The sequence below is a fragment of the Diadema antillarum genome, unplaced genomic scaffold (genome assembly GCF_040938485.1).
Source record: "Diadema antillarum isolate AM-2024a unplaced genomic scaffold, OU_Dant_1.0 seq00000893_RagTag, whole genome shotgun sequence".
NCBI classification, from domain to species: Eukaryota; Metazoa; Echinodermata; class Echinoidea; order Diadematoida; family Diadematidae; genus Diadema; species Diadema antillarum.
This window is the reverse complement of record NW_027271756.1, coordinates 554921-562460: the sequence shown is the minus strand read 5'-3', so window position 1 is coordinate 562460 and position 7540 is coordinate 554921.

The following is a 7540-nucleotide window of genomic DNA, read 5'->3' as shown; positions in this document are numbered from 1 at the left end:
ATGTAGGCCTCTAGCTATCAAACATATATACATATATGTATACATATATACGTTTTCATTCATTTAATGACTTATTTGTTTTCATGTAGTCATTTATTTTGTTCACTTTCATAATTCAATTACCTCTGTCGTGTAAACAAAGTTGGATTTAAACATGAACTGAACCTGAATATGGAAGCCGGGTGAAAATAGAAGAACAGATGTACAAAACAAAGAGACCAATATTTTTTTTTGAAGGATTCATCTGTAATCATAATGTATCAATTTAAATTAAATGACATTGTATGTATGCACAAGAATGATAAGCCCTTTGAATAAAGAACAGTGCGCCTTTAATGTTCAATTTCATGTCAATGCATTTTATCATACACACGCAAACACACACATTCCTTTTGGTATTTCTATCGCGGAAGAACAAGATATTCTATGTGCCTACACGTCAGTTCAAGTCCTAAACTTTGCCGAGCCAGCCGCTGAGTGGAATCAGCGCGTAAGCTTAATCGCTTAGAACTTTTCCTCACTGGAAGAGGAAAACTCGAGGCACTTACCTCACGTTCTACCATTATGGGTAGATTGGACATTGATCACAGCCCAGCGTGTAACCTAAATTGGCGAGTAAAACCGAACACTGTTGACAGTAAAATCTGAACAGATGTCCAATCTAAAATTTATTTTATGATCTAATATCACCGCTTCTTATTCCAGCTTTGAATGAACTGAAATTTCGCTGGAATGCGAAGCACCTTTAAAAAAAAGAAAAAAAAAGTGCCGTATATGTAAAGAACGGCGTTAGGCTACTCGAACTGCACGGCGGACACGTGAGGGCGTCCTTCCTCAGAGGAATACATCGGTCAAAGAACAAAATTCCAAATGTGAACGGATCATTTCAAACATGATAAATTCTATCACATGCGACGGTCTCTTATGTCAACAAATTACTTGTAAGTCAAGATCCATGGGGACCTTAGATAATCATTTTGCCTGTTAATTCATTTTTACTATTTTTTGCATCATTTACACCTTGATTTAGTAATTGATTTAGTACTTTTCAATTATGATAGTATTATGATTTAGAATCTACTCATAAAGTACCAAATTAAGTAAGATATATGTAACAGGAATCAAGAATGTTACGGTCATTACTTTTATTTTCTGCAACAACCATGATAAAACATTTTTGTGTGTCAGATTTCTTTTTTTAATGTGTCATGCGTATGCTGTTCTTTTAGCAATTGTTATTTGTGTATTATCTCTTGTATGTAACTCTGGTGGAAGACACGTTCCCACATTTGTATTATTTTGTGGACAATAAAACATTCGATTAAATTAAATTCAATTAAATTCAATTCAATTCAATTCAATTCAATTCAATGTGTCTATGCAGTCGTCTATCCATCCATTTGCTTACTAGTTTTTATTCATACATTGTATTTTAAAAAAATTTTGTCTTTTTTAACTTCCGTGTTAATTACAAACTCACAATTACAAAATTACAAAATTTTGTTTCTTGTACTTTGTAATGTTAATCACATGCATTTTTCTTCCTGTTAAAAGGAGATCATATGTGCATGTTTTGTTCGAGATGAAAAAAAAAATACATCTTACAGACGCCATTGATAGAGGAAAATCAAAACACGATCATGATCAAATTTGCCAACACATTCTTCTCTCATTAAGATGGAAAAGAAAGTAAAATTCGGTCGGGCCTTGGACATCTAGCAGGCGTGTATTAAGGGAGGTGGGACCACCTCCCTGCGTGTACCATCAATACGGAGCTCGGGCGACCGTCACCAACTGATTCGGAGCAATAAAAGGATGACCAACGAGGGAGACGTAGATGGCGGTATTTTCTTTTAGCCAGACTTTGGGTCTCGAAGTTCGGTATGTCTAATCCAATTGAATCTATTTTTCATAATATTTTCTTCCACGGAACACAATGTAAGAAATTTCAAATGCACTTCGTTTCAATTTTCCCATTTTTCTGCTAACAGAACATTATATAAGAAAAAAATAATAATCTTCCGGACGGGTATAGGCCCTTTCAGTGTATTATGTGGGTTGCAAATGGTGGAAAGTGTTTTCCAGGTCTTTTCATGAAATACTTTTACTTGTAAGTTAGCATTTTATACATATGCATACATTGTTTTTTTTAATTTTGTATTGAGTTTGTAAGCCATGTGTGGTGTTTTTCCTCCTCTTTTTTTTTTTGTTGACTTACTGTACTTTTGTATACAAGTTTGTATGTACTATATTTTGTATTGTTTTTTATGCAGGGCCCCTTTGTTAATCAGTTTTTCAACTGAAAGGGCTACCCTGTGAAAATAAAACGGAATAAATAAGGAAATAAATCTTGGGTATCCATTGATAGACTGTAAGATGAATATTAGAGGCTATTAAAGAATTGAAAGCATGTGTGCATAGTTTCAAACCAAACTTGTTACGTTATCTATGTTCTGGGAAATAAAGGTATCCTTTTTTGTTTTCTGGAAATGATGATATTTGAATTTCTTATTGATCTGTTAGAAACACTTCCTCGTTAAGACTAAAAAAAAAAAACAACGTTTCCACTCGTTTCCAACTGTTCTTTTTTTCACAACGATAAGGAATTAACTATAATTAATATGATTTTAAATGTGAATTAAACCCAACTCCCTACAATTTAGTTCTCTTCTACTCTTTTATTGCTTCTAACCAAAAAGAGAAACATACAGTATTTTTTCGTAACAAAATCTTTACAATTTCTCCTGAGAAATTCCGTTTGATTTCAACCAAACATGCCAAATGATTCACCAAGATAATCATGCTAGTGGACTGAATTTGTCTGACAGGAAGGACACAGTCATGTCTTTGGTGCCAATACGCCACAATCAAAAGCGACTGCACAGTTCCAGGTTAAACGACTCCTTTTAATGCTGACAACTGGACGTATCAATACTAATCAACGCTTCATCTTTTAAAAGGTACGCGCAGTTATCATCCAATGTTTCCATCGTATAAGTAATAAAAAGAAGCCACTGGCAAAACATGAAGCACCGTGCAGATAGATGTTTATTAGTCTCTTAGATATTTATTTTCTTTGTTGTTATTGTCAGATCTGGCTCTCAATTACTGCGTTAAGTATTACCACTTGTGATGATTGATGGATTCACTTATAAAAGATCTCAATCTCACGCCAGTGGCTATATAACGTTGATAACTACACATGGTTATTTTGTAAACTATATCGCTCGCCTCCCCCCCTCCCTCCCCCGCCAAATATCGTCGATACAGCTCCCAAAAATAGACTATGGCTCTCTCCCTCTCTCCCCCCCCTCTCTCTCTCTCTCTCTGTTTGTCCGTCTGTCTGTCTGTCTGTCTGTCTCTCTCTCTCTCTCTCAGAACTCATCAGCATCTGCCCAGAGCGAGATGACAATCAAACTTCTACTGAAAGTCGGAGGATTGCAGGAGTTCATCGAAGAAGAGGAACACGAGAGGAGGCCATTGCTCAAAGTTGGACGTCCGCCGACAGTGCAATACTGCCACCTATCGGCCGAGAACTGCACAGTACTAGTACTATGATAATTATCAGTCAGTGCTGATTTTACAGCTAGCAACGACAGAACAACAAAATCCTCAGACGCTGCCATCGCCACAGCGGAACAAGTGGAGTGAATTCACGCTGTATCATAATTATGAGTAATATACGGACGTTAGGTTCGTTCAATAATCGTCATGTGAGTTCTGTTATGTGAAATGTTGAGGTCCTGTCGCTCGCACGCACGCAGATTAAAGGAGTGTATGATGCTGATTGGTGCTAGTGTTTGCATTCAACTCTTTATTTTTCTTCATAAATTATAGATAACAAACACTCCTACGGTTTGGAAATAATATTGAGGAAATTCTCTAAATTTGAAAGATTTTTTTCCCTTGATAATGCAACTTGGTGGGTATGCTTGCATTTTTCAATTAAAGGATAAACTCCATTCCACAATTGCCTTGAGTAAACATTGTACAATAAAACAGAGACAAAAAAAAAGAAGAATGCAAGGAGTGAAGTGACAACCATGTATGAAAATGAGTTGAGGTGACTAAAAGTCTTCAGTCTTCAAGGGCGGTGAGTTGGCTCAGTCGGTAGCGCGTCTGCCTCACGTTCACGCGGCCCGGGTTCGAACCCGAGTCTGGACTGAGCAACGTTGTGTGTAAGCATACCGCCCCTCTAGCAAGAGGCAAAACACTCTGTCCCTCGGATAGGACATAAAATGGAGGTCCCGTGTATGTGAGAGTAACAACTCATGCACTTAAAAGATCCCGATTCATTCATTCATCGCAAAGAGCAGGGTGTTTAACCCGGTGAAGTGGTCCCACCTCACATCCAACTGGACCCCATGGAAGGCCAGCTTAGAGTAGCTGAATATGGGCTATCCAGCCATCTTCTCAGATGGAAATGAACAAACAAACAAACAAACAAAACAAAACAATCTCTTCACATAGTTATCTTCCATTTGTTCCTAAATCTTATCTGGTTTGTTATTGTTGTTGTTGTAATCATTCTTCTCACGTCGTCAACTGTAGAATATTTTGGAGCAATAATATTTCACTTATGATTATTACCTAACGTCGCAGCTACTTTGAAAGCTGTTGACAAAATGACTGATTTAACTGACATTATTTTTGCCTGTGTCTGTGAAATTGAGAAAGATTAGAAGCTAAGACATCATCCCTTCATTTAATCATTTTGTGATTGTGACTGGTATGACCGTTTGTTGAAAACTTATAAAAATGTATAATTGTATATTAGCAAATAATTGTAATTTGCTGAATTTCAAGTTCCAAATTCGTTTGATTCTTCTCAATCTACCAGAGACAACCTGAAAATGGAGTGGTGTTGCTCAAGGGTAATGTCATTTTCTATTCGGAGGTCATGACTCTCTTCCTCTTTTTTAAGAGGGAGTGGCTGCTTCTTTTTAGCCTTCATTTGAGTGTAAAATCCACCAATCATCTTTATAAATGGTAATTGTGACGGTCACATTTCTACGTGATTAATTGAATTTGTTTATTAAACTTGATTATTAGTACAAAATCAATATTTTTATCAACACATCTCTACATTCATGTCGTATTTTCGTTTGTGTAATCTTATATATTTGAAAGAGAAAGCGGCAGAAATAAAATACATAATTAAAAAAAAAAGAAAGTCCTAATTATATCAAAACTTTGAAGATCACATCACCACATCAAACAGTCCCTTTTTCTCTCGCCACTTCGTCTAGCTAGGTATTCATTATCGGAAAAAAGATACAACAGAAAAAAAGGGAAGATTTTGAAGAAAAAAAATCCAGGGTTTCATACCTCGGGATAATTTTTTGGTCTAACTTCTGATGTGCTGTTTCACATTACAAGTTTGTAACGCTGCGAAGTACTACATGTATAGTGCCAAGGTCCGGAGCGATATATCTTGATAAGTAAGGTGATATATCGCCCTCTAAAGTCCACTCCCTTGAATGTCCCGCGAAGCGTCACAATTGTGAGGATAATCAACTCTGCTGGGCCGGCGTGTGTGGGTGTACAGTATAGTGGGAGTCCTGACCGACAACAATACATCAATAATCGATGGAAATCATGTGCTCATCCGAAGATTTTGATGAATTTCTTCGTCCCGCCTTTTGACAGCGTGCTCAAGGGAGATCTCGCCTGATGATCGGAACGCTCTGCGCGGATCGATAATCTGTTTTATAACAGGAAGGCAGGGAGACAAGGAAAAGGGGCGATTGTAATCCTGCGATCTACGAAATATCTGAGCAGCAACTGCGGCGATTGCCAAACGTTGTTTTGGCGCAAATCCCTTCCCACGCATTCGCCAGTGGCGGCCCGCCGGTTCTTGATCGCACGGCAAGAACGCGCAGCGCAAAGACCCATTACCAGAGAATAAGAAAATGGATAAAGCAAATCGGAGCCGTATTTGGAGTTTTCGCCGAGACCTGGCTATTATTCAATTATTTATTTGCCTAACTGTACTCAGATCATATGACAAACAACTTGCACCCAACAAAAAAAGCTGCACTCATTCTCCAGTCCTAGAATTATAACGACATATCGAACAGAGCTGACACGATTGTCACGCTGATTTCTCTTCTATCTTACTCTCTCTTTTTTTTTTGTCCCCGTTTAACCTGGAATTTCAAATTCGTGTTTTTTTTACGCTCATACACAAATGAATACTAATATGATATATTATACTTACATAAAGATTTCCGTTTCAAAATCTCTTGATGGTAAAAGGAGAAAAATTTAGATTTTTATTTTACATGCTTCTAAATGTTTTCTTGTAGTTTATATTCAATAATAGTTCCCAATAACAGGATAAGAAAAAAATATGCCTCAGAAAAAATCTATGTGCCTTCACTAATCTTGACGGAATTGTGCTTTCGTTTTACACGGGTGGATTTGGTGGATTTAGCCCTTTTAGAACGAAACGGTAATGTTTTTGTAGTGAGAAGTTCCTGCGACTTGATGTATTTTGTCTCTAGTCCAAAGGATTATGTGGACAGAAATGAAACATGCCACAGCAAGAGCTACACAGGCAGGATGGCTGGGCAACCTGACTTTACTCTGGTGTCAAAGTGAGGTCAATAGGATGCATGCGAGTCTCTGATTGGATTCTGCTAGATTTAGCACTTGGGGGAGGGGCGGGGAGCTTATTTTTCATTGCCTAAATATTTTTTTTTTCCATTTTCTCACAGGAATTTCAAAAAGTTGCTTGTATGGTTCTACTAATAAAAAGATTAATACATTTCTGTCAAAAAATTCAATTTGAAGACAAACTAATTCAGCACCTTTTTGGAAAGGAACTCCCTTCCTCTCTTTCTTTCTCTCTCTCTCTCTCTCTCTCTCTCTCTCTCTCTCTCTCTCTCTCTCTCTCGATACGCCTACATATAAATATTAATATATATATATATTCGTTGGGTACAATAATCCGTCGGGAATATATAGTTTGTTTAGGATTGAAGAAAAGTGTTCAATGCTGTAAAGCAGAGCATATAGAGCAGTCTGCCTGAAGATCGCCACAGCGTGAAACCGCCGGTAGCAGACAAGGCACCAAAACACAGGCACGCCTATATATATATATATATATATATATATATATATATATATATATATATATATATAGGCGTACATAGGCGTATATAATATATGCATATATACAATGAATTATGTTTGTGTGGAGTGTAGAAAGTAACGTGTGATTATGTATATTGTGTCTTGGGAGACTATGTGAGAGAATGATAATAAATGATGGAACATTTTCTTTAAAGCAACAACGTTAACAGTACTCAGCTGCCATCGATAACATTGAAATTAACTGTTGAAACGGTATGGTTACTATCGAATAAATGAAGTTAGACATAACTTCAGTTAGACATGAATAAAGGACAAACAACGATGATTACAGGAACATGCTGAAGAAGCAAACTTCAGAGTAAGAGGATATGACTTGTATGTAGCACTTTAAACAGTGTAATTCGATCATTCTCAGCTCTTCTTGGGTGGAGTTTGTGTATCT